The sequence below is a fragment of the Dunckerocampus dactyliophorus genome, chromosome 8 (assembly GCF_027744805.1).
Source record: "Dunckerocampus dactyliophorus isolate RoL2022-P2 chromosome 8, RoL_Ddac_1.1, whole genome shotgun sequence".
In the NCBI taxonomy this organism is placed as follows: Eukaryota; Metazoa; Chordata; class Actinopteri; order Syngnathiformes; family Syngnathidae; genus Dunckerocampus; species Dunckerocampus dactyliophorus.
This window is the reverse complement of record NC_072826.1, coordinates 21,526,764-21,552,823: the sequence shown is the minus strand read 5'-3', so window position 1 is coordinate 21,552,823 and position 26,060 is coordinate 21,526,764. Positions and strand designations below refer to the sequence as shown.

At 41.2% G+C, this 26,060-nt stretch overlaps 1 protein-coding gene across 2 annotated transcripts in view; it reads left to right on the top strand.

Moving 5' to 3' along the window:
- Positions 1-26,060, top strand: part of gli1 (GLI family zinc finger 1) — an 82,775-nt gene that overhangs the window by 7,418 nt on the left and 49,297 nt on the right. Inside the window, exon 2 of one of the 2 annotated variants that reach the window (XM_054784045.1) lies at positions 24,722-24,821. The exons of the other annotated variant lie outside the window; for it this stretch is intronic. The gene's annotated coding sequence lies outside the window, so the exon portion shown is untranslated. The remainder of the gene's footprint in view (positions 1-24,721; positions 24,822-26,060) is intronic. 2 annotated transcript variants of the gene reach the window in all.

Sequence of the window (26,060 nt, the reverse complement as noted above, 5' to 3'; positions counted from 1 at the left end):
TAAATGTTTTCCGGACGTGTGGATAGGAAGTGACATCGGGACTTTTAGGTTTTAGGTTGATGTGAGTTACCGCAACAGTAGCCCGTGTTAGGGATTATTGTGTCTGTTGTGAGATCATTCAAACCTGCAATAAAAGCCTGTTGTTCAAGTCCGGTGCTCGTGTGTCTCACCCAACATTACAGTAACATTACTGACACCTAGTGACCAGTGTGGAACACTACATATTATTACCGATTCTGTAAGCAATCATCCATGAGTGAGATCAGCGATCGGAGGACGTACTGTAGGCAGATCCAAGGGCCCCTTGCAAATAGATCATTATTAAAAAATAAATGTTTGGGCGAATTGTCTTTTTTTTGCCTGTATTCTTGTGAATCCATTTTTGCACTATTTGACACAAACTTGAATTTAATTTGAGGCGTGTTTCGGAGTAATACGAATACACGGGAAATAAACGTCTTTATTAAATAGAAATGTGTCCTGCTCGACTTAAAACAGAATAAATTGAGTGTCCAAGTGTCATTACTATTAGAGCTGCCCACTATTCGTGTTTTATTTATGACTAACAGTGAGCCCATCGTCTTTACGCTGTTTTGTGCTGATTTGTCATTACATAAAAGCATAAAGTCTGAATTCAACAGTTATTTGACCCTTTTGGTGAGCTACTCAGCTGGTGAGATAAGAGACCCCTGTGATGGTATTGTTGTGAGGACCAGACATAATTCGTATTAATGACAACAAGAGAGAAAAATCGTTCAGTGCCACTTGAAAAAGTTAGTGCGTACCCCAACAACGTGATATCCACTTCCCCGTGGGACAAAAACCATCTTCGAACTAAGCGCATAGCTTGTTTGTTTTAAACAAAATGTCACTGTAGTAAAAAGACACATTTGAAGTCCGAAGACCAGAAGCTAGGTGGATAACTCTAGCTAACTGCTAGCTAGCTGCCGCCAATGGAAAAAGTACAATAGTCTAAGTCTATAGTGAAACTACAGTGGAACTATTCAATAGGATTGGTAAGGGAGTGATCAAACATGCGGGCATCGATTGGCGTAGCCTTTGTCAAGCTCAATACGAGATGCGTCATTTTGTTGGCAACACAGCGGACATGTAGGATTTGCAGATCGTTTTTTTGTGATCGGCTTTGAATGGCGTCTGTCAACATACGCCGATCACGTGTTTTTTTACAGAAATCGGTCCATACTGATCGGTGGCCGATCGATCGGAGCATCCCTAATTACACCGTCTTTGAATGCGTCTTTTGAATGCCTTATATTTGTATTTTACTTCATTTAACCATTTGCATGCTTGAAAATGCTTCATTTAAGCAAAAATTATGTAAGATTTGCTTACATATGCAGATTTCGGACTAATAATAGGACATATTCAATCCATGAAACAGCAGGATTTATTAACGCATATATTTTAGAAGAAACGTGATTGAGACAAGTCGCGAAATTGGAAGCGCCAAGTCGCTCCCGATTAGTTCCCAGGTTAGGTTCACCAAAAAGAGCCGTTCATAAGGCGAGACTCGTTTGTTCACAACAGTGAGCGAGCAGATCACGGCTGTCAGATATCAGCGCGTAAATAACGCCCCACGTTTGACTGTCAGTAACATTAACAGTGTTGTGTTTGAGATAGTAATTCATTAGATTACCCGTTACGACTGTTATTTCGAACACCGTGACTCCCCACTCTGACGACAGCAGCCACCTTTTCGTAACAGAAATAAACAGAAAGATTCAAAATAACCCCAAAAGGCAGGAAATGCAAACAAATGCTGTAGAGCAGCGAGAGCGCGCCCTTAATTGTGTTGTCCACTTGTGTTCATTGTGTGTCGCTAAGTGACGATGCAGCGATGACTCAGCGTCCTTGCGGCTGATCGAAATCACAGAAGAAGCTGTGTTTGTGATTTCACCCGGTTGCCATAGCCGCAAATCTTCATAATTACAACACAGCGTCACCCTTCACACCACCTGTGTCGCTCTGACATCTGGAAAAAGGGCAAAAAAAAAACAAAAAACGTTGAAAGTTTTATTGGAGCACACAAGTGAGATCGAGGCTGCCACTGACGTCGCGTGTGTTCCTCCCGCTCCAGCGAGCCTGTTATCTGAGAGGAGATAACATCGTAACGTCTTTGACTTGGCGGCTCTCCTTGGCATACCTCCTCTTGAAATGTACACACAAAGTATCATATTCATCTATAATGGAGACACGTACTGGATGGAGATGTTCGGGCTGGAGCAAATGCAGGAGGTCTTTTTTTTTGGGGGGGGGGGCCCAAAATGAAATGAATACATTCAGAATTACAACACAAAAGAATTGATTAAAATGTGAAATTATTGATGAAATTATGTACCACAAGTGATTGGATGAATGAATGTTGCATTCCATTAAAATGCCGTTAAATAATACAAAAAAAATTCCCATCAGTAATTCAAAATGCCGTTAAATAAATGAAATTATAAATACAAATAAAATGATAAAATAATACAAGAAAGTAACAATAATAAATAAATTGCATAATTCAAACACATGCCATTAAATATGGAAATTGATGATGAAATATAAATATTGGTAATGAAAATAAATAACTGGTACCTTCAATGTCATTATTGAATATTACATTTCACAATTTAATTAAATAATGGAGAAATTAATTTTAAAAATAACTTTCTGTCATGCCCCCTTATGAGACAGAAATTTTTTAAGACCCCGTCCCCCCACTCAGTGTAAAATACTATGATTTATTTTGCACGTACAAACCACTGTATGAGTTGCTGGCACCGAACATGAATAAATAAAGACACGAACAGACCTGCCAACCAGGAAGACATTTCATGAGTAGTCCCCCATGCCTCTCATGCCCCCCAGTTTCTGCTCATTGTCTCCTAGTTTTCCACAAGTGAAATGACAAATAAAGATCGCTAGATCACATGCCACAACAGGAAGTGCGTCCATCTTGGCACGAATGACTTACGAGCGCCTACAGTGGCAAAATACAGGCAGGGAAAGTCAGCGATACGCCAGCGTGAATCTGCCAAGGGTGTCAGAGTGAGTCGTATTTATCACGACTGACACACTGGAAGTGACAGACCTTCTGCAGACTTTAATCCGACTTCAGGCTCCACTTGGAATGCCGCAGGCTCGCCCGGATGATTCCGGCGGAACTCGACACCCCAAGATGGTGTTTTCATGCGTCTTGTTGATGATTTAGATCTCTGATTCTCAAAATGCGGTGTGAGTGCCACTGGTGCTACACGGGTAGTATTTAGTGGCAGTCAGGACCAGTGGTGGGAATAACAACGTTAAAAGGAGCTGAATGGATAATCTCATTACAATTTCAAACACAGTTATCATTACACACAGTAAAATGTGGCTCATTATTATGTACTGATACATACAGTGGTGTGAAAAAGTGTTATTTTTTGCATGTTTGTCACACATAAACGTTTCAGATCATCAAACAAATGTAAATATTAGTCGATGACAACACAACTGAACACAAAATGCAGTTTTTAAATAAAACTTTTTTATTATTAAGGGAGAAAAAACAAATCCAAACCTAGGGTCACCCTTAGCGGCAACAACCGCAATCAAGCGTTTGTGATAACTTGCAATGAGTCTCTTACAGCGCTGCTGAGGAATTTTGGCCCACTCATCTTTGCAGAATTGTTATAATTCAGCCACATTGGAGAGTTTTCCAGCATGAACCGCCTTTTTAAGGTCATGCCACAGCATCTCAATAGGATTCAGGTCAGGACTTTGACTAGCCCACTCCAAAGTCTTTTGTTTTTCTTCAGCCATTCAGAGGTGGACTTGCTGGTGTGTTTTGGATCATTGTCCTGCTGGAGAACCCAAGTTGGTTTCAGCTTGAGGTCACAAACAGATGGCCGGACATTCTCCTTCGGGATTTTTTGGTAGACAGCAGAATTCATGGGTCCATTTATCACAGCAAGTCTTCCAGGTCCTGAAGCAGCAAAACAACCCCAAACCATCACACTACCACCACCATATTTTACTGCTGGTATGATGTTCTTTTTTTAAATGCGGCGTTACTTTTACGCCAGATGTAATGGGACACACAACTACCAAAAAGTTCTACATTTTGAGTATTTTGCTAAAGGTCTTGGGGATCATCAAGATGTTTTCTGGCAAAACTGAGACGAGTCTTAATGTTCTTTTTGTTCAGCAGTGGTTTTAGTCTTGGAATGCTGCCGTTTTTGCCCAGTGTCTTTCTTATGGTGGGGTCATGAACACTGACCTTAACTGAGGCAAGTGAAGCCTTCAGTTCTTTCTGGGCAATCACTTTTTCACACAGGGCCATGTAGGTTTGGTTTTTTCTCCCTTAATTTCTCCTAAAAAGTTTCATTTAAAAACTGCTTTTTGTGTTCAGTTGTGTTGTCATTGACTATTAATCTGAAACATTTAAGTGTGACAAACATGCAAAAAATGAGACAATCAGGAAGGGGGCAAACATTTTTTCACACCACTGTCCATCTGGTTTGTTTGTTTGTTTTTAAAGTCTAAACAAATGTGACACAGATTGGATTTTGGGTTCAGACCTAACCATGATAGGTGAATTTCCGTAAAGTAGGTTTCCTTATATATAAATGGAATATTTTCATAATTATCGCATAATAAAACTTGCTTACAACCTTCTAAATGCAGTTCTTAACATGATTCGAGCCCTCTAGACACCCCTATAGTCGTCTTTCACTCTGTTACCCAACATAGTCGACATAACAACGGAATAAATACGACAGATTAGACATAAATAAAACATGACATAAGTACTGAAAGTGGACCGAAAGTATCTCATCAATGTAACATTACTGACACCTAGTGACCAGTGTAGAATATTACATATAACATCTTGAGTGTGTCTTCTAAAGGGTGTAGCAAAAAAACAGCGACTCTCCAAAAAGTAGCCACTAAAGTTACAATTGAATGAAATGTCTTTATTTGCATATGGACTGAAGGATGATGTCCATACCAACATTTATTGCATAATTGCATGCATGACTGAGCGCAGGCCCGTTTTCCGGTGGGCAAAAAAAAAAAAAACTCCTCCAAATAATTCAAGGGTTAAAATTTAAGGAAAAGTCTGATGCAAAATGCGAATTTTTGTTCTTCTACGCTGCGATACCCAGATTATTCTGGATATCAATCTGGGTATCGCAGAATTGTTTAATTGTTGGACCGTACGTTTTCTGTTGAATGTTGAATGAGCATGTCGTCCGTACTCTCAGAGGAATGCCGTATTTTCGTCTTCAAGGAAACGTGTGAGGACGTTGAGGACTACCGGTAAGCTGACAAAAACCTACATCGATGACACCAGTGCAAATAGCGTGAAACAAAGGGTTCAGCTGGGTATTGCTGCATAGAAGAACAACAAAATCTCATTTTGCATCAGACTTTTCCTTAAATTGAACCCTTTAATTTTTTAGAGGATTTTTTTTTTTTTGCCCACCGGAAAACGAGCGTGTGTTCAGTCATGCATGCAATTATGCAATAAATTGTGGTATGGACGGAAGGATGATGTCCATACCGACATATGCAAATAAAGACAATTCAGCAAAAGATTAACTTTTTTTGGATTTGCATTTGAGTTCAATTAGCCATTTTTATGCTTGAAAACGCTTAATTTAGGCAAAGAATAAATGCAATTGACAGAATCTTATTTTGACTAATAATAGGACGTTAATTTATGAATTAATCTATGTAATTTTTTTCTGTGATAGAGTGAAGCTGTGAAACTCGGACCGCAAAGTGTAATATAAAATAAATATGAAATTTAGCAAAAGTACAAAAAAAAAATGTAGTGAAATGCGTTATGGACAACTACATGTAAAAAAAAAAAAAATCACATCACATTTTAAATTGTAACATATAATCAAATAAATACAAATTAGATACATTATTATACATATCGGTCAAATGTTTTAGAACACACCAATTGTTCCTGTCATTTATTGCAGTTCAAGTCGTTGAAAGCCAATAGGTTGAAATGGTACAAATGGTGAAGTACCAGAGGTTAAAAAAGGTAAGGTTAGCCAAAACTAAAAAATAATGTATATTTCAGAATGATACAAATAGGCCATATTCAGGGTTAGGGTTAGGGTTAACCTCTAACCCTGCTTACTACCTCCTCTGTGTGCATGCAAGCAGTGTTTGGAACACACTGCGGTACTATACCACGAGTGTCCAAACTTTTCCCAGCAAGGGCGGCATATGAGAAAATCAAAGGATACGGGGGCCTACTAAGAAGTTACATATAAACAGTATTTAAAGAAAAAACAGCCTGCATCTCAGCTTTGTGTTGTTACGGGCAACAAGGTGTATTATTACCTTTTCTCCACTTTTGCTGTTGTTGTTTTTCTGTTTTACAAATATTTCAACTGTTTTCTTGTGTTTTATTCGTAGCACTTTATTCCCACAATATTTTGACTTTATTCTCGTAACGTCATAACCTAATTTTGTAAAAATTGTTGTTGAAATTATTGTGGAAAATAAATTTGTTTTCTTATGGTATTACGGAAAAATGTTTTTTTTATTTTTATTAAAATTATGACTCTATTCTAATATTTCTCCTTTATTTCTGTAAAAAAAAAAAAAATCTTAATTTTCTGGTTAAAGTTGTTGGCTTTCTTGTGTCATTACAATATGTTGAGGGCTGAAAAAAAAAACAGTTGCAGGCATGCCACAAATGGACCCTGGGGCGCACTTTGGACACCTTTACTATACCCTTGTGAGCGGGGTTTTACTCCAGAGAAATTGGGGTGTAAAGACTGGAGTAAACATTTGGACTGAATAGCAGAATTCATGAGTCATTTCTTTGTATAGATTAAGGAATTACTTCTTAGTCACGTTCAATGAATGCACTGTATTGCTTAATATTGTTGAATTTGGCGTAATTGTGTTATTATAGTAGAGTTATTGTGTATTCTTTGTGAGATACAGTGCGTATGACAGACATGTTGAGAAGATACCTCACATTTGCGTTGTGAAATTGGCTTTTTTTTGTTGTTTTTTTTGTAAAAGAATGCTTGAAATTTAGGGCCATCTCCGTGGAAGATCCCATAGGAATGTGGCAGTTTGTGACATGTCATTAAGTTTATAGCTTTACGTTGGTGATAAAGTCCAAAAAAGAATACAGTAAAATGCAATGATTGGCCCTGGATGAAAAAGAACGTTCCATTTTTTATTAACCGTGGTGGTTTTTGGAAAGGGAAGAAGCAAAAAGCATCGACAGTGAGAGCGAGGAGATGCACGTTGTTTTAAATCCTCTCAAATTTATGCCCATGGGCCGCTTCTTGGGTGGGCTGCAGGGAGGGCGGCGCTGGAGCCAAAAGCGAGGGGAAAGTTGCCGACTGCTCCAGACTGCTGGCCTCGCTGCTCCTCTGGAGCTGGGCTTTTTCCTGCTGGAACACATTTCCAAGTCAACCGTTCCCGACTTGGCTGCCTGTGTCGGCCCCGCCTGACTGCTGCACACTTGGCTTCACTTTCTGACACTTCTTTTTTTCACCAAACATGTTTTTCCACACTTGTTTTACACTAGTATCTCTTTTTCCCACCTTCAATGAGGACATTATACCATTCACACTTTGGGTTTGATTGCTTGGATCCTGCCAGTTTAGACGTCTTAGGCCAGCAGCTTGGATCAGATAAGACATCATTGTGGCTCCTTCTGGATTTGCTGACGGTAACCACTGTTAGTTTTGCTCAGGCCCTCATCTAGATTTTAGATTAGAGGAAGAAGAGCAGCAAATTACTGCAGGAAAAATGCTTAACTTCATAACTCCATCACTACGTTCAGATGAGAAAAAGCATACGTGACTTTTTCTTTCTTCGTGTTTCGTTGGTAAAATGGGCCAAACAGCCCATGTTTTTTTTCTGTTACTGTTTTGAAAAACCTCCATTCTGAAACTTGACATTGTTTGTAGTTGAAAATGACACCATATACGCAAATGGTTGAAGGCAGATAAAATGTAATATTCAAATAAAAAATTGAAATAGAATAAATACAATTTTTAAATAAAATATCTAAAAAAAAATAAGATTTTTTAAATTGATTTGACTTTAAAAAAAAATCTCATTTATTTATTTTTATTTTATTTTATTTTTTTTACGATTTAAGCCCCATTCATCTGGCATGAAAATCCACCATTTGTACACTTTTGCCTTTTACACAGGCGGGATATTAGCGAAATTGCGCTTGCATATCAACAAAGCCTGGTTCACACAGGGATTGAGCAAAAGCGTTGCATCGGTAGTGCTGCAAGGTAAGCTCTGCCATTTAGTGGGTTCTGTATAAAAGGCAAAGACAGATAAAGTCCTGTAATTATAAGCAACACAAGCCTCTGTCATACAGAACATCCGTAATATTGGCTTATCAGCCATAAAGATCTAACCTTTGCCTTATATACAGAGCCCAGCGATGTGATGTAATTGCTTTCACATAGCGATCTTGTAAACTTTTGCTAACAGTGCTGAAATGTAAAGCGTGGCATGAGTCCGACTTTGCCTTTTCTACAAAAGGCAGCAAAGTGCAGGGAATGGCTTTCAAAGAGCGACACTAGCCTATTACAGAAGACCTGGCATTTACTTGCCTGCATCTTTCACACAGAACTACTCAAAGCGTGACATGTTCTGTGTGTGTTTACGCTTTCACACAGCAACACAGCATCGTGCAATCAGGTCATTGCATCACTACCGGCGTCTGTTGCGCTCAAAGTAGTTGTCGGACAGCGACAATTTCTTTCGACACACCAGGGAAGGAGAAGTTGAGTGTTAAATTCAACACCGTTGTTCCATCTTCCCGCTATTTCCTTTCACACAGATGCCATCCCGCCTGTGTTACACCCAGTGTTGGGATTAACGGCGTTACTAACCCTATTACTGTCCTCGGGTAATATAATTACAGTGAAGCCTCGATTTTTGTATGCCCCAGTTTTTGATGATTAGTTTTTCTATAAAAAAAATTTGCCTCTGTTTTTGTACGCTGTCTCTGTTTCTGTACAGTATCGCATGTAATAAAGTTGTCCGTTTGCCCTCTACTGTACTGGTCCGTGAACTTGAGTGCCCAAACCAAGCACCCTACGTACAGATGAATTGGATTTACCTTATTTTGTATGGTAAAAATTGCCTCGGTTTATGTAAGTTTACGTTTTTGTTGAACCACAACCTGGTCCTGCTCAAACCTCTTTATACACCTAAAGTGAGGAAGAACCACTCACTCATTCAAGAAGTGGTCCCCTGAGGTTGAACAGGCTTTAATAGACTGCTTTGAGACCACAGACTGGGACCCACAGTGACAATAAGAAGAAATGGTCGCCTGCACCATGGACTACATCAGCTTCTGCATGGATGTTGTTGTACCAGTGAGCACGGTACACTGCTTTGCTAACAACAAGACCTGGATAACAAGTGACATCAAAGACCTTCTGAACCTGAAGAAGAAGAGCTTCAAAAACGGTGCCACACTTAAGCGGGTACAGGAGGAAGAGTCCAGCTAAGGGCAGCAGTGTTACAGTACAGAAGGAAAATGGAACAGAGGATGCAGAACGACATGGAAGGAGGTGTGGCAGGGAATGAAGACCATCAGGGGCTGCAGCACCAAGACAGGTTTTGACCAGCCCATCCCACACACAGCAGAAGACCATGGAACGGCTGCTGCTCTATCACCTGAGGCCACAGACCCACCACGCACTTGACCTTCTGCAGTTTGCATACCGGGATAAAGTGGGAGTTGAGGACGCCATCAACTGGACAGAGGCAGTGGTGCTGTGAGGATTACATTGTTGGACTTCTCCAGCGCCTTTAACACCATCCAGCCTCAGCTCCTCAGGGACGAACAGACACAGATGGGAGTAGGTTCACACCTGGTGGCTTGGATCACAGACTACCTGACTGGCAGACCTCAGTACGTGCGACTGGGGAACTGCGGGTCTGACAATGTGACCAGCAGCATGGGAGCCCTGCAGGGAACTGTGTTCAGTACAACTCGGAGCTTTGCCATGTACAGAAGTATGCGGGCGACACGGACATCGTGGGATGTATCAGGAATGGACAGGAGGATGAGTACAGAAAAGGCTGGCGTGCAAGAAACTGCCACAGACCTTCTACTAGACTGTGGTAGCTAGTGCCCTCCTCTAAACAGTAGTGTGCTGGGGGAGCAGCATCAAGAAGAAGAACACAACACGCCTGGACAAACTGGGGAGGAAGGCAGGCACTGTCCTTGGCACTTAACTGGACAGCCTGACATCTGTGGCACAGCAAAGGACACTAAGGAGGCTCCTTTCCATCATGGACAACCAGCATCATCCAATGAACAGCATCATCTCCCAACAGAAGAGCAGTTTCAGTGGCAGATTACTATCACTGTCCTGCTCCACTGATGGAATGAGCAGATCATTCCTCCCCCACACAATGCGACTTTTCAACACAACAGCGGGGGAGCGATAATAACACACACAGGACTGGACTTATTACCTTATTATGTATTATTTTTATGTATTATTATTATTATTTATGATGCATGACTGAAATTGAAGTGATCTGTTATGTATTTATTTATTTATTTATTCCTATTCTGTTTTCTTATTTTTCTTAACTCTCCTATTTTCAGATTTTTTTTTACATCACTTGACATCACTTCTTCTCTATGCTAATAACAATAAAAAAAAAAATACGATATTCATCAAGCATCTCTCCGCGGCCCTTTCAAGATAAATCCCAATTGTTCTCAATTTTGGAAATATGGGCCATTATTTTATTTAAAAAATAATATAGTTTGAAGTTTTTGCATGTTTATGTTGTTTGTTTCGAGTGTACCACTTTGTTTGACAGTCCTTGAACGCACCTTTGTGCGTGCGCTAGCCTTCTCCCACTCTGCACAGATTGTCAACTATACCGTATTTTTATCAGGGTTTTTTCACTTCATATTTGCTCCCAACTGCTGATACTCTGTGGGAATGCATAAAGATAAAGTTTGATGACGTTATTGAGCGCTAATGCTTCAAGTTAATTCATGCTAGCACACTGCCTGTTAGCACACACATCAAGCCACGGCGCTATAGTCTTCTCTCTGAAACACAAACTCCACGCTTATAGTGGTGGATGGTCTGTATTCACGTTGTGCTTTTAATTTGATGTTGTTCCTGTCCTGTTTTACACAGTACATACTAAATGAGATAAATAACATCGCAATACGACCCCCCCACCACCACCACAACCCCCCTCGGTCCACAGAGATTTGTGGGAACACGAGCCAGGCTGTGGGTCCAAAAAGGTTGTGGACCACTGATATAAAGCATGTAATAAATATATTATTTGAACAAATTTTTATTATATGTTATAATAACAATAATATAATATATTAATATTTTTTTAAATTTTTTTTTTACTTTTTTTTATTTGACTTTTTTTTTTTTTTACTTTTTTTACTTACTTTTAATATATTAATATTTAAAACATATACTTTAAAATTACATTCAAATATTTAATGTAATTTTCTGATAGTCTGAAGTATATTTTAGTTTGAAAAACACACATTTCAAAAAATGTGCTATTTTGCAATATTTGAAATGACATTACATATTTTTATATTGTCCGTGACCCGCCAGTTGGCGGTATAAACTGGTATAAACCACAATAATGTTTCGTGGAAGGACAACAATAAGAGGCTGGAAGGCACTGAAAGTATAAACTTGGTGGAGAAATTTCCATTTCAGTGTGACCGGCTCCAACATTCCAGTCATTTCCGAGCATTTGAAGCCTCAAAGCTCCGCTGCCCACACATGTGTTTCTTCGTCCCAGCGGACTGGCTTTTTGTGCGTCTGGCGGCTAATTCGCTGTGAAGGTATTACGATTATTGGACGGCTTGTAAACCATTAAGTCTTTATTTACAAGCCAAAGAATAAAAAGGCTGGAGGGGCGCGCTGGGTCTCGACACTGGTGCTGACCCCACTGTAAGTCATCACAGCAAACCCGCCATCTGGTCCTGTTTGTAGAGCGCTGCAGACCACTCCCCGATTGCATAATTGTACCTATTAATTACACTAGGAGGGGCTTTCATTTCCTGTCTGAAGGGCTCTTAATTTGATTATAGCGTGTATGTGCTCCAACATAAAACCTCCCCAAAAGTGAGCCTTCCCTTTGAGGAGATGCTGCGTTCAGCGTGGAGCGAGGCATTGACGTGGCGACAGCAGCTGCCCGTTTTCAGCTGCTTGTAATAGCGTTGTTTCTTGGCCGCTGTTTTTGCCCACACACACAGCTCCCCGCAGGTCATACTGCTGCGGGAGAAGATCTGCACAAATCACTGGCCTGCGTGTTACGACCGGACGGACACAGGTGCGATGGCCGCCGCGGCCAGTATCACACCGCTGAGGAGAGCTACTGTGGTTGTGGAATGTGAGCTTTGCGGCGAGGGAAAGCAGAACGTGAAATCCTAGCGTGTATTCAGATTTAAATAAACAGATACCCACGTCAAGCATATGCTACAATTTTGTGATGAAGACTAATGCACGACTCTTTAAGAAACGACGGACATGTTGAAGACTGACCACCACAAAAGCATCAACAACAACATAGTCTCTCAGATTTGCACCAAAATGCCATTTGTTCATTCTCAGCTCATGTCCCACCCCTCTGCAAAGTTTTGTAGAAATTGCTTTGGTAGTTTTTTAGTACGCTCCAAGTCACACGCCACGGATTGAGGCTTTGGGACTGCACTTTCTAGTGCTTTCTTTGTTGTTGTCTATCAAGAATTCTGCATCGACACCCTCGAAAATTGATCAGGCTCTTCCTCAGTTCACGATGCAGCCCTCCGTAAAGTAAATTGTTTATGTGTTTTTTTCGTAATCCTCCTCACTGAGATAGTAAAAACAAAAAGGTACATTCATGTCCGTACCACAATGTAACGGTTTCCTCCTTGGCTGATGCCCCACCCCTCTGCAAGGTTTTTTGGAAGTCGGTTTGGTAGTTTTGTGTATTCAAAATCACGAGTATAATGAAAGTGTTTCACGTAGTCTATGTGTCGTTCTTCTAATCAACCAACAGTGATTAGTTCTTCTATGGAAGTAAAAAAGATAAAAACTTAGCAGGATTTCGTCCTTCCTTAACGTGCTGATGGTGAAAAGTGGTCCAGAGGTTCCCATGCGGTGAAGTGACCCGCTGCTGCACTCGCCGTGAAACAAATGTTGTAATGACAATGCGTCTGTCACAGCTGTTGTTGTTTCAGCTCCTCCTCCTCCTCCTCTCTCTGTCTTTCTTCCAAAGTGAGGTTGGCCTCCAGCACAGGAGCTCCCGTGCACCTGCCAGCACAAGTTTGAGCGCCTGCTGGTGGTTTTGAGGTGGGGGGGTTGTCAGAGAAGGTGCAGGGTACAGTGAAAGGAAGCCACTGTGAGAGTGAGAGCATGGTGGTATCATGGTGGGCATTTATGCTGCACACACACGCACTCAGCTGAATACACACACAAAATCCACGGGGATCCGCGCTCACTTTTCTTTTCACACTGTGACCTCACAATATTGAGACAAAAGGCACGATGGGAGACGACACAGCCAACTTGAGTGTACTGATAAGACGGATTGATAAATGAATCACTCCCTCATGCACTAGCACTCGTGCACGCAAAGTACAGGTGTCGTGTAATCCATGCAGCCTTGCCAGATGCATGATAATGACTGTAACTGGATGATCATCTCGCTCTACCAGGGGTGGCCAAAGTGCGGCCTGGGGGCCATTTGTGCCCGGCAGCTGTTTTTTTATTGGCCTACGGCACATTCTAAAAAAGTAATTTAAGAAACCTAAAAAAAAATAAATAAATAACAGCACTAATTTAGCATGAATAAAGTCAACAACATATTAAGAGAAAGAAGTTGTAATCTGATAAGAAAAAGTTAGTAAAGTTATAATATCAGGACAATAAAGTAAAACTATTATGGGAATAAAGTCATAATTACCAGAAGAAAATTTACAAGAATAAAGTTGAAATAGTTGGGGAAAAAAACAATGGAAAACAATATTGTTGTAATTTTAGAAGAATAAGTCACAATATTAGAAGAAAAAAAAGTTGCATTCTAACAAAATAAGTTGCAATTTATTGAGAATCAACTTGTAATATTATGAAAAAAATATTAATGTCATAGAGTTGAAATATTAAATAAAATATATGTTATGTTTTTTTAAAGTTGGAATATTATGAGAGACAAAATAAAATTATAACTTTTGGTAAATTATGTTGGGGAAAAAGTTATGTAGTCATCCCTCGCTATATCACGGTTGGAATATCGCTCCCTCACTACATTGTGGTTCTATCCTGCTGATATTGGCCGATACTGATACCGATCAATTTATTTATGATGACTGCTATTGGCCAGGACTGCCATTAGACAATTCCAAGGGCCCCTGGCAAATAGCTAATGTTCATTAAACAACAACATACAAGTAGTGTTTGAGGACCAGACATATACTGTAGTATCAAGACAAGAATAGAAACTTGAAAAAGTTAGCACGTACCCGATGGACGTAATATCCACTTCCCCGTGGGATTAAAAACGAGCACCAAACTAACTGCATTGCTTGTTTGCTTTAAAAACAAAATGTCACTGTGGCAAAAAAGTCACATTTGGAGTCCGAGTTAGCACGGTACGAGTTAGCGAGCTAGTTAGCTGCGGCCGTCAGCTAACAGCTAGGCGAAGCGTGAAAAGAAAGATGCAAGGGAAGTCGAACATCAATAAAAAAGTGCCTTCCTTGTCGGCTCAGTACGGGTGTTGTCAACCCTACGTGACACAGCACACATGCACATTCATGCCACGTCTGTGTTGTCATGATACAAATTGCCACGTCGCCGCCGCACCGCGATCCTTTTTTGGCTTGGAAAGGCATTTATCGTCATATGCAGATTTTACGAAAATCGAGTGCACAACGGCAATTGAAGAGTGAAGGGGAGGGTTCTGGAACAGTCACTTTGGTATCATTTACTATCACTACTCAACATATTCCACAGTCAAAGCGATTGTGTGTTTGCTCGAAGAATCAATGCGATTGCATCTCCTGCCAGGTATTAATGATAACAGCCACCTGACATAATAGAAAGTAACAAAATGACTTGAAAAAAGCCCACAAGTCATAATAGTGTTGTATTATGAAGGAATGGTAGACTGTAAATAAAGAAACAGATGAATACAGTGCAGTATGAATTGACAGTATTCAGGCGGACGCAAAAGAGTGTACTTTTAGTGACTAATCAAGCGTCTTTAGGACTCCATTGTCCTCCAACCTGATGACACTGCAGCAGGTTCCGTACTTTATTACACTTTCCCGACTGCTGATTATTCCCCCCCCCCAGCAGTTCCCGTTATACCCATTCAGCTCAGCGACAGGCAGTTGCTCTGCCGTGGCACATTTATTGGCCCTTATTAGGCGGCACCTGTAGTCCATTAAAGGCCCTGCCGACTGCTGACAGTCCCGCATACAAGTTGTGTATCTTTGAGTGCAAAGCTCCTTTTCTTCGGGAAGGAAATGGAAATGTGCAACAATCTCTTCCAAGGCTGAAGGAACCATATGAACTCATTCAAAGAGGCACACAAATGTGGTGAGATGCAGACTTTTTACAATTTTACGCTTATGTTGGAGTGTCTTTGATGTGGTCGAGTTTGGAACAATTTCTTAGGACTTTCTCAAACAAAACTAGCCTAAACTACTGACACGTTCTTGCAAAAGCTTGATGTCAGTGCATGTTTTTCTCGATAAAAGTCATTTTTGCAAACTGAACACGCCAGTTGTTGTATGATTCGGTTTTTGAGGAATCAACGACGTCACTTCCTGTCCGCACCAGAACCAGCAAGTCCTATTTATGTCTTAAATGGTGTATTTTGTCTTATTATGTCTACTATGTTGGGCAGTACGAATGTAAAGGTCACTATAGGGGTGTTATTTCATGTCTAGAGGGCTCTAATAATGTTAAAAATCAGTCGTAAACAGGTTTTCTATACTGTAACTACAACTATAAATAAGGAAATTCACTTATCACAGTCTGGAACCAATTAACCGCAATGTGTCTTATGGACAGTTTAGTCCATAATATGTTTTGATTGATGGCGGCCGTGTTTTTCAACCAATCTTACACACATGTGCTTGTCGGTCCCTGAAGTCACAAACGGTAGTTATGTCGAGCGAATTGAGCTGTGTGAGAAATTTTAAGTCAATCTGACTCGTGGAGTTAATAATAGTGAATTTGTCAGAAAAATAATATCACAGGCAACGCAGCGGGGGTGCATGTTTTGACACATTTCCACTCTTTTGTGTGCAGTGGTTCAGGAGCAGAACAACAGTCAAGAAAATATTGTGGGTTTAGGCAGTCAGTGTTGTACTTCTAATGTGAGTACTTCTAATCCTACATGTTTGAATGCAGTACCAGTCGAGAGAGACCGCCGTCCTTACAGCCCCTCCCCCCCCCATTGCTCGTCTTGTGTGTCCTAGCTCACGCTGGTGCTTCCTGTGGGATCAAGCCGAGCCTCGGGGGCAACAGGGCGCTCTGTTTCCAACCACCACTAACGCCGTCTTGCGCATGCCGCAGCTTGTTGGGCACACTTTTTGCGGGGGCGGGAGACGCACTGTTAAGAGCGTGTGCATAGAAGAGACGTGCAAAGAGTGACTTTCTGGAGGGGGATTTTCTGAGACGTGATAAAAAATTTAATTTATTGGCGTTCGCTGCGTTCCAGGGTTATCTCAAGTTGCCTAAACTTGAAATTTAGAACACAGGGGTCTCAAAGTCAACTTATCTGGAGGCCGCTGGAGGTAGAGTCTGGGTGAGGCTGGGCCGCATCAAGTATTCCCTTCGAAGTCACGTGTTAACTAAGTGACTAACTTGTCAACAAACACCACCAGACACTGTCATAAACCTGAGCTTTGAAACATAACATGAAACATGAATATAAACTATACAGTAATAACTTGTTCCAGACTCGACTGTGATAAGTGAATTTCCGTGAACTAGGATTCCTTATTTATAAGTGGAATATTTTTGTAGTTAGAGCACAGAAAACCTGTTTATGACCTTCTAAATACAGTGTGTAACATTATTAGAGCGCTCTAGACAATAAATAACACCCCTATATTACCTAATATAGTAGATATAATAAGAGAAAATAAGACATCCATCCATTTTTTATACCGCTTGTCCTCACTACGGTCGCGAGTATGCTGGAGCCTATCCCGGCTGTCTTCAGGCGTACACCCTGGACTGGTAGTCAACCAGTTGCACGCTGTAAAATCCATTAGGTAACCTCACTTAAAAAGCATGCAAACAGATTGCCCTGAAAAAAACAAGCAAACGGAACTTAATAGTTATAGTTGACCGCAATAGACATTTTACTTGGTACACTCAAGTGAGATGAACTTTTTTTAAAAAATGAGTTTGTTGTACTTATTTATCTGAGTTGAGAGTGCTATTGGATTTTACAGTGCAGGGCACATATAGACAAACAATGGACATATGGACAATTTAGAGTCTCCAATTAACCTAGCATGCACATTTTTGGATGTGCCCTGCGATTGGCTGACAACCAGTCCAGGGTGTACCCCATCTCTCGCCCAAAGTCAGCTGGGATAGGCTCCAACATACCCCCACGACCCCTAGTGAGGACAAGCATAGAAAATGGTTGGCTGGATGCACATTTTGGGCTAATAGTAGGCCATATTCAACCATGAAACAGCATGACTAATTAATAAATATATTTTTGAAAAATCTGTGATAGAGTGAAGCTGTAATTAGTGTAGTACCGTGGCACTCTTGAGTTTCCGAGTTGGTCAGAGGCACTTCAAAACAGAACTCACAATGAGCTTGTCAACGGAGATCATTACTCAGCATAATAGTCTGACTCACGGTGTCATAAAAGAAACACTATTACCGTCACACCATACCACGTAGATGACACTTACACAGGGCAACTACTACTAGTATAGTTAACAACAACTACGTAAATTATAAAACTGTATTTTGAGCAGGTATTTACAAAACATGTCATGGAGCTTTTATCATTCCCATTGCTGTGATTCCTTCCTGCGTCTTAAATCACTCAATTTTTGAAAGCATTGCACTAAAGTATTTACTCTCGCTGTGGTGGAAAATAAAAAATATAGACAGTGATGCCGACATCCTGAAGTTGTTCTGCACTTTTATTCCTACTCACATCACATGAAACAGTCCAAACTCGTCTTAAAGTTTGCACAAGTGGTCTGACGTCAGTGCCCTGCTGGCCAGCCATCGGGGCGGTCGGTTGATCTGTGGTGGTGTGTGTGTGGCTTACCGCTATGTCATTGCCTGCAGCTCTCTCTACTCGCTTGTTACCAACACACACGCACACACACACACATACACACAAAACCATCTGTAATATTTATTAATGTTTTTGTCATACTATAAAGAACATATCTGTTAACTTGGAAATATCTGCATGTAAGCATCTAATCTGTGTAAATAATTAGTGGTGAGGGGCACAATGCAAATATGGCCAATGGTGTTATCAGTAATTCAATTAGTATTTACTGGACGCAAGAACAAACCGCTAAAAAGCAGAATAATTCAAGACCATCATGTGTTTTTGAACCAGATGTGCTTATGGAAAGCATAAGCAAACAAGCGCAAGCCTCCCAAATCCAACATACCTCCACAGGTCAACAAGCGGGTTGTTTTAACCTCCTTCAAGTGGCGTTTGGGAGCAGGAAGAGGAGAGGGGGGAAGTGAAATTAACAGCTAGAAGATAATTCACTGAACTGTCTCTCCTCTCAGCAAACACACAGTGAAGAGGAAGCGTTTTTTAAAGTTGGAGTGCTAGCGCCAGAGCTCTTCTGCTAACTGACCCGGGCCTCTGAAGAGCGACCACATAACAGGCGCCCACAGTGGCTTTTGTGTGCAGGAGGGTCTTTACATAACCCGCATAACCAAGCACATTGTCTAGCAACCAGCCGCTTGCTGAAGGGCCTTGTAAAAGGAGGAGGACAAGAGGGGGGTTCTGCCGGAGCCCAGACACCAGTGGAGCTAAGCTAAGTTGAAAGAGATAGCAGATTCTAAAGTGTACCTGCTTTGATTCCAACGTTTTTATTTTGCTAAGCTGCATTTCGCCAACGTAAATCGTTGCCCTGCCGCTTTGCGCCTCAAAGCCCGGCCTTCTTCGCCGCTGCCTTCATTGCTTGGGTCTCAGCCAGAAATCCCTTGGAACTGCCCAGGATGTTGAGGTATATTTTTCCTCCAGGCTCCCAAGATTATTTGTCTAAAGGTGTTTTCTTTCTGGGAGAAAAAGCTGTTTGCTCGCTCATTACGCCATCCACATCACACCCACATCTTTAATAAATCCAATTTAAAGTCTTCATTTTAGACCGACTCATTAATGAGGTTACGACTGTAGCTGCTATTCTTCAGCGTAATCACTTACTGATTTTCAAAATACCTGTTAGCCCTCCCGTTTTTCAAAAGACACTCCCGGATTTTGCCCCTTTCCCTTTTAATTGTTGGTTAGTAGGTTTTCACTTATTTTAACTTTCACTGCCACTTTCACTTCCAGTCTGTTTGGTGACACTTGGGAAGCCATCCTGTAGCGGGTAAAATCCCCAACCTTGTTCGGAAATTTTTTCTTGATGGTGGATATTCTGGTGGAAAGACCAACATTTTCCCCTTATCTTCCCACATTTCCCCTTATTTTACGAAATATTTCACTTTTTTTTTTTTTAAATGCAAATGTTGACAGGCACGATTTTGAGTTTTGGGAGTTTTTTAAGGCAGGATTACGGACAAGAACGCAATGATGTCCTGGCAGGGCCTCATAGGACACATTAGCCCCGGTTTCACAGCAGAAAACTTCCCAGGAACTTTCCAATTTATCCTGGTACACTGAATTACCAGATTTGGCCGCTGACGACCAGGTCGCCCAGGCCCTTGCCCTCGACCACCACCCGGCACGCTTTGGATCCCGTGTGGCTGTTTTGGGCTGAACCCACCCGGGTCCCACGGGTGAAGGCCCAACCACCAGGCGCTTGCCTGGGCGCCCCTCCCCATGTATCACGGATACAAGCGGCCAAAATGTGTTTCCTCTGCAGGGTTGCTGGTCTCACCCAAAATCCTACGTCACAACCAGTCGTACGGGCTTCTATGGTCGGTCTACGTGCAAAAAAATGCAAGAAACGCACAGAGGGCGACAAAATCACACGGCCAAAAAAATCATACGTCCAGTTGTGACCTAGGCTTAATAAATAGCGTGAGGAGCTTGGTCATTCGGGAGCCACTGCTCCTTCATGTCAAGAGGAGCCAGTTTAAGGTGGCTCAGGCATCTCGTTTGGATGCTTCCTGGACGCCTCCCTTTTGAGGTGTTCCAGGCATTCCCAGCTGGGAGGAGACCCGGGGCAGACCTAAAACACACTGGAGGGATTTTGACTCACTGCTGGCCTGGGAACACCGAGGTGTCCCCCCAGTGGAGCTGGAAGAGGTGGCCAGTGACCGGGAAGTCTGGGCTCCCAAACAGAGACTGCTGCTTCTGTGACTCAGACCTGGTTAAACAGAAGAAAATGGATGGATGGATTTTTAATTACCCCTCTGCGTTTTCATGCAAAAACTACCCGGGTCCGAGAAAATTCCAGATCTTTTTCAACTGTTCCTGGAACTATTGAGGCGTCTGTGTGCCGGAGAAGGCTGATGCAGTGTTTGTACTCGTTTAAATGTTTAAACCAGTGTGCGGCTGCAGACCTAGTTATTCATTTTTATAAGCTTATTTTTGACATGCACAGCTATGAGAAGTGGACTGGCTCTTTTGAACGTATTTACAGAGGAATATATTTAGCGGGACTTTGAGTTTGTGGAAGACAAACCTGTAGATCTAAACGAAGGACACAAATTGGTGAAAAACTGAAGAAACTTCAGCAAGATTATAAGAAGATGAAGAACAGTCTCAGTGGTCTGACTGTTGTATTACTGTACCAACAAGCCGTATGACCAACTCAGTATACTGCAAGAGCAAAATGAAGGAAGCAGTAAAGAAGTGGAATGAAGGTAAAACACATCAAATATTTGCCATTTGCCATTGGTTTAGTTATCCAAAAGCAATGCTGATGCGTTGGCGTGTGGTGGAAACGCAGACCACAGGGTCACAGGAACCTTTTTGTTTCAAGAACAATAGTATTTGGTGGAAAAGGGACCATTTCTATGGTATCTGGGGATACAGTAATGGTCAGACGTTTGCACTCATCATGGAGAGTCACTTCCCAAGTGGTGTGAGTCTGCAATTGTTCTTCGTAGATTTTCAGTTTCTCAGACTTTGCCATTGTGCTGAGTGTTGGAATCCATGCCTCCTTTAGCATTCGTTGGCATTCAATAATTTTTGATGGTTGCAACAGTTGAGCGGTTGGGACCGAAAGAGCAGCCAGTCGCTTTTAACGATGATCATTTTCACTTCCATGGTGATGGCTTTCCTTTTATGCGGCGCACAGGTTAATCTTCCTCACTGTGCCACGCATTCTTTCGCCAAAGTACACTGTTCTTGAGCGAGCCGACCAAAATTAAGTTTTTCACAAATTTACGGATGCGCGTTCGTAACCACCAAGCATCATAACACAGGGACCACCTGAAATTATTTTGGGCCAAAGAGAAACTAGCAGCTGCAGTCGAATATGACCTCTACGGGGTGCATTGTCATCAGTCAAGCAGCTTCTCTCCGCCTACAATGAAATATTCTAAGAGAATTCCCATTTGTAGCCTGAAAACTGACGAAACGTCCTCTCTGTCCGTCATTTGTTGGCGTCTCGTCAGTCTCTAGCTGGGATTCCGATACGGAGGCTCATTATCGGCCCCACACTTCACCTCAGATCACATGATAATGAGCCATTTATCAGCGACACTTGATGCCGCTGTCATTCTTAACAGCTCCCCGCCAGCACAGAGGAAGCTTTTACTGCCCCGTCCTGAGTTGTCACCATTGTCTGCCAATCCACAAAGACAAGGTGTCCCGATGGCCCCTGTGTGAGTCCCCGGACTGCCCCTTGTTGTGACACGCAGGCTTTCCCGCTATTGTCACCCGGGCCTGCAATCACACAGTATCAAGGAAGGGGGGGGTGACAGTGGATTGGTGTTGTTGGGGAGCTTTGAAAAGATGTGTGAAATAAGAGTATGGGTATTAAGGGTTTTGGCTCAGTTGGGGGTCTATTGTGCCAAAGGCTGAGCCCCCTACCGGCATCCATGATCTCCTCCATTGACACGCAAGCTGTGCTCCGCTCGCTCTTCTTTTTTTGTTGTCCTCCTCTTTCTCACGTCTTACTTTTGCATCTCCTTCACTTTCTTGTTTGCCTTTATCTCACTTGGACGACTCCCTTTTTAAAGGATTCCGGAGAGTCCTGAGTTTGATACATTACGTATTTTTCAGCCTTTCCATTGCAAAGGGTCTGGAAATGTTGTCACTGTGGTACAGTGTGGTTTGCTTATGTTGGATGGAAGCAAACGTGCGGATGTTCATTGATTAGTCTCCTGCGAAAAGTCACATTTGTGTTATGCGATTTTAGTCACTTCATTTAGTCACTTAGTTAGTTAATTCAGTTCATGTTATTTATTGACAAGTTACATGCTGTAACTGACTTTGCCATTGGTAAAGTGCGAACCAGACCAGGGTCCACTCATCTGAATTCTTCCATTGTTAACCGAACAAGTTTAATTGAAGTTATTCTGCATTCCCACAAAAAATGACTGGTTTTCTGGGGCCTGTAGGCTAATGTTTTTATCACTCCCAAAGATTTCAAGGAAAGCAATAATGTAGTTTTAGCATAAGCAGGTGAAAATCAACAAACTTTTAGTACATTTTGGCACAGCTTTACATGTTTATTAGTGTTGCTTCCCATTAGCTAGCAAAACAAAATGGCAACCGGAAGTTGCGTCATCGGCTGTTCACTCAAAAATGTTAACCCAACACACATTTTCATAGTATTAGAGTTATAGTTTTACATCCATAAAACAATTCTAAATGCATATAAATGATGAATGAAAGGGTTAAACAAACATGTTACCAGGTTAGTAGGTGAACAAGGTTGTTTTTACCTTCATTGAGGACTACTGTTTCCAAAGACACAATGTGGCAGCGAGACACCCCACGGACACCATCTCCCTGATATGTCATGCGTTATTTCTTAAATTCAATATGTGTTTCTTATCTCCTTTATCAAAATGTTGGCACGGTGGCTGCAACTTTGCTTGGCTCTGTTTTGAGTTACCGTCTTGAGGTGCGAAACACTACTGAATTCAGGAAACAACTCATTTCAGAACAGGAAAGTGGTGAGTGTTGATCTCGCTCACAGTCACCACATGTATCACGTCTTCAATGAAGGTAAACGTAACATTAAATGTTTATTTATCCATGTCATTCATCATTATATGTTTTCTGCATGTAAAACTATACTTGTAAAACTGTAAAAACGTGTTTTGTGTTAACATTTTGGGCTTTCTGGAATGGATTAATTGGATTTACATTATAAACATTCATTATAAATCATTCCGTTAGCATCCATTTCGGTTAGAGTCAGACATTCTGGAATGTATTAATGATGTTAACACTAGCCCAGTCCCCCCAAACTAAAGTGTCGAAACAACAACCTGAAACATTGGTAAAAGTTGGCCAAAAAAAACTCTCTTACGGAGCGTGAATGCAAGCTAGCAGAGGTAGCTTAGTTTAGCAGCGCATGCTCGTACGGCCGTGTGTCTCAGGGTGTATGAGTGTGTTTACACTGAGTTGTGTTTTGCCGCTTGTTAATGAAATAATGAATAAACGAGTGTTTTACAAAGCCCTCCGTTGTGCAGGTTTTGAGTGAAATAAGGGGAACTTTTCTTCTTGCTCCCAGCTCGTCTTACCCGTCAACAGACATTCTCAACACATGCAACACACTTCCGGCCTTTAAAATAAGAGCACTATTCCCACATACTGTCTAATTGTGTAAACAAATAAGGGCGTTATAGAAAATATCGTATATTAATAACGCAACCCTCTCTCTCTCTGCTCCTCTCTCTCACTCCGTCCACTTAAAAGAAGACAAAACTCGAAAAGAAACTGCATTTTTTTTTTAACACCATGGTAGGTAAGCTGTGACTTTGTAAAATAATATAACACTACACTTGAGTGCCACACTGTCAGGGCCCGTCAAGGAGAACATTCTAGCTTTCTTCATGCAAGTTTTAGAGAGCGTATTAAAGCGCTTTAACGTCATATAAGTTGCATCTCTGTCAGATAAACATAGATGCAACTGTTAATTCACCGCCATTATCTAAGACTATTATACAGTGTTTTAAAGTGATATATGCAGATATACACAGTGGCCCACATCACTTCACACTGCCGTGCAGGATTTCCAGGGGCTCATACATTCAAAATGAATGTCTTCATGCAAATAATTTTGAAAATGTTCCAAGTAATGTATTTAGGTGTAATTTGATGTATTGCATGTTTTGAAAGCAGCTACATTGTTACATAAAATGTAGTTTAGTCCCTTGTATTAAGTCTAGTAACATGATGCATGCTTTGATTATTTCCTATTTTGTTTGTAGTCAACTTTTTTCAGTTTTTAATGTTTGCTTCAGCGTTTGTTATTCAGCAGCTGTTTGCAAATACTCAGTGGCTGCAGATAGTAGCCAATATATCGGTTATCGGACGATATATCTGATATCGGCTTTCTTTCAACCCCCATTAGGCAACCCCCAGGCTCTATTGGTGACTACGTCTTCCAAGCACGGGCATTACAGTTTCTTGAGGATTTTGTGTGTGCGGAGGCTGTCTTCCCATGAGAAAAGGTAGCCATCCATTTCTGAAATACTGGGCAAAATTGGCCAATGATGTATTGCATCAGTAAATGTAAGGATTTTTGCATTGAATTAAGGGGCCTTTTATTTACTGTCATGTCTAAGCTGGTAAAAGAAGAGTAAAAGGTAAAAAACGGAATTTGGAAAAAATAAAACAGATTTCATAGGGCCCTACATCGGTTGGTAGTCATTTATAAATATGTAATATGTGATACACGTGATGTTTATGTCTTTATACTTCACTGGTAATGTCTTTTCATGAAGTGTAGAGATTACGTACTTTATTCTGCGGTCGTTGAATGCACCGTTGTGCAATGACACACAAAATGTTGTTTGGGTAGGAAACTGGAAGCTTCGACGATTGATTCAATTCACTTCAATTTAATCATTTAAATGAGTGCGTCAGGCATAATTAAGGCTTAAGCCTGGATTGTGTCTTTGTGTGAACAATGGCAGTTGAAGAGAGAAGTGGAGGGTTCTGGAGCTCAATCTAGTCTAATAATTACAAGTCACATTTATTGCAAATGTTGAGAACGTCAACGTCAACGTCAAACTAGAAGGAGGACCAGGGCGGTGAGTGTGTCATTTTCACTGGTCTCTCATAACCCCCGAAAAACTGATTTTGGGGGTGTTTTCTGTTGAATGATTTTGCATGCATCATAGCTTACATTAGCTTTGCATCTTTTTTTTTATTTAACCTGCTACGCCTCCCCTAGATAACTGTCCAGCTTAAATATGCGGTGTCAGTAGTCACTCTCTAATAGACTTTCATCCCTCTGCAGGGCGGTTCAGACGTTAAGTTGCGTGTGTGTGTGAGACATTGTGTAGATGTGTACATACACCTATTTGCTCAGTGTTATCCAGCTTGTGTGAGGACACATCGGGAGTCGGCGAGATTGTCAATAGTACAAGTCTATAAAAAGGCGTCATGGACAAAGCGAGGACAAACAGCCGGGAGTTTGTTCAGGATTTCCTAACAAACACTCCACAAGAAGGGCAGGGAGGCTCTTGATGGATTTCTTACATCACATTTTAAGCTGGGAAATCTCCCTGTGAATTTTGAAGAGCAAGGGTTTTGTAACTGTAACTGCCTGATGGACTTAAAAGTAAATTAATTGGAAAGCTGGAACTGTCCAATAAATAAAGACATGAACGATTGTCAGTAGAATTGAACAGTACTCATTTTGTAATGTCATACTTTTTTAAATATTTATTTATTCATAATATTAT